General features: G+C 41.1%; 1 long non-coding RNA gene across 1 annotated transcript; it reads left to right on the top strand.

Annotated features, from left to right (window-relative positions):
* Window positions 1–415: 415 nt before the first annotated feature.
* On the top strand, window positions 416–1,723 carry LOC123057503 (uncharacterized). The gene is made up of 3 exons (XR_006426877.1): window positions 416–620; window positions 1,295–1,414; window positions 1,642–1,723. It is a non-coding gene; the product is annotated as an uncharacterized lncRNA (long non-coding RNA).
* The last annotated feature ends 329 nt before the right edge of the window (window positions 1,724–2,052 follow it).

Below are 2,052 nucleotides of genomic sequence, written 5' to 3'. Positions count from 1 at the left end.
CAAGTACAGTTTGATTAAGTACAGTTTGATTAGTATGACAAGTCATGTCAGCAGGATGAATATTTACAAGGTTGATTATCTCCGAGGAAGACAAGTAGGAAGTATGTTTGCAAGTTTTCATGACTAAATTATACAATTATATGAACTGTGTTCTGTTTGAAGTTTGTCAGTTAAAATCATGTTGACTCGCCTACTGTTTAATGGTTCTATTTTGATCATATAATTAGGTTTACATCTTGACTCGCTTGATTTGATAAATTCCATTCTTACCAAGGGTCATCATTTGTATATTTCCTCTTCGGAGGGTGATCTCGTCGCCCACAGAGAAGAAATCCAAGGAGAAGAGAGTAGGTTATGCGCCCAACCTCGGCTCCTATCAAAGGAGGGGAAGTGGCTACGAGCATGCCATTAGCGTTGGGTCGATGGTGTTGTGCCTCGGCAGCTGGGATCATGCAAGGCAGATGGGAAGCAGCAGTGCCGCCTCTCCCCCCGAGCTCCAGATACATGATAGCAGCATCGAGGTGAGCAGTGGCAAAGGTTCCCACCTGAACATATCGAGCCGTGACACCAGTACGGCCACAACCTCCAATACTACTACGACTGATGGCTATCCTCTACCCGTGAGTGTTATGCAAATTTGCGTAATTTAACTCTAGTGACGTGGATCTCATTATGTGGTAATTTTGTTTATGTAGAAATTGATGCGCTGGAATTAGTAAATCTGTTATCTTGTTTACAAGTGTGGTGATGCCGATTGTAGAAAATTGGGCAATGTGGGATCTCCTATCCTCGTGCTGGTTTGATTTCGCTTTGTTCATCTGACTCAGGAATCATGAGGCTATTCATGTCCAACTGAACACAAGCCTTTTTTTAATACTTTTTAAATATATGCTACTTATGCTTATCTATGCTGAAACTGCATCTGCAAGGCACTGTTTGTCATGCGTTCCAGATCGATGCCGCTTTATTCATGGGTTGGGTTGCCAGTTTCAAGCCACTTAATTTTCGGGTTGCGGTTGTTGTCAGTGTTGTTGAATAGTACAAATCAATGATCCTGTGTCTGTAGGTTCTGACCTGGTAGTATCATGTATGTACTCAACAAAACGTGAACTATCTACCATGGTAGTATTATGATTCCTGGCCACCATGGTAGTATTATATGTAGTGTTGGCCAGCATGTTTATTTCACAATTTTACAAATATATCTTTTCTTCGTTTTGTGTTGGAAAGTTAAGCATGAACCATTTAGAGAATTCAACAATATGACTCATGCTTATCTCCATATCAATGCTAGGAGGAGAAAAACTGCATTCAGAGGTTACGGAATGGCAATGGTTGGGTTACCTCCCAGGAGCAGATGATTGGCATGGTTAGTGATCACTAGGCCATGAATCTCATGGATCCCATGATACAGGTACATCAAGGAAATTGTAATAAGTTCATGGCACAACATATAATTTAACGTTAGCTTTCTACATTAAATATATGGAAAAAATTCTTGCAATTCATTTACATGATGGTCGGGAAATTCCTTCTAAATGAATCTTAACAATAAAGATACAGTCGTCTACATTTAGTTTGCTTTTCTATTGCTGGGTAATCTTCCTATGCCATCATTTTCTTAGTATTTTTATGGTGCAGGTATCTGGTCCAGATCCGACGGAGACAAGCAAAATCGTGATGCTGCTTCTTCTTTCGATTGTAAGTGAATCCTTTGATGACAATGCTATTTTTTGTTGTATTAATACTGCATCTGATTCACACACTTCATCTATCCTTGTTTGAGAAATTGTGCATGTTTTTGCTTCATTGGTCCAGGAAAATCCAGGTGAAAACTTTCAGGAACTCAGGACGACACGCATTGATTATATTTCATTGTGATGGCCGTTGCCGACACATCTACTATGGGTACAAGCAACGTTCGCTCATCAGCGGAAACCACCATCCAGATCCATCTCTTCTCAACCATGCCGACATGGTGGTGGTCAGGGGCGCTTACAACTTGTGAGGGCATGCGTTCTCGATGTTGATCCGTGATGGCATGGCCTCCCC

Source organism: Triticum aestivum, chromosome 3A (assembly GCF_018294505.1).
Source record: "Triticum aestivum cultivar Chinese Spring chromosome 3A, IWGSC CS RefSeq v2.1, whole genome shotgun sequence".
In the NCBI taxonomy this organism is placed as follows: Eukaryota; Viridiplantae; Streptophyta; class Magnoliopsida; order Poales; family Poaceae; genus Triticum; species Triticum aestivum.
This window is presented reverse-complemented; position numbering and strand designations above follow the sequence as displayed.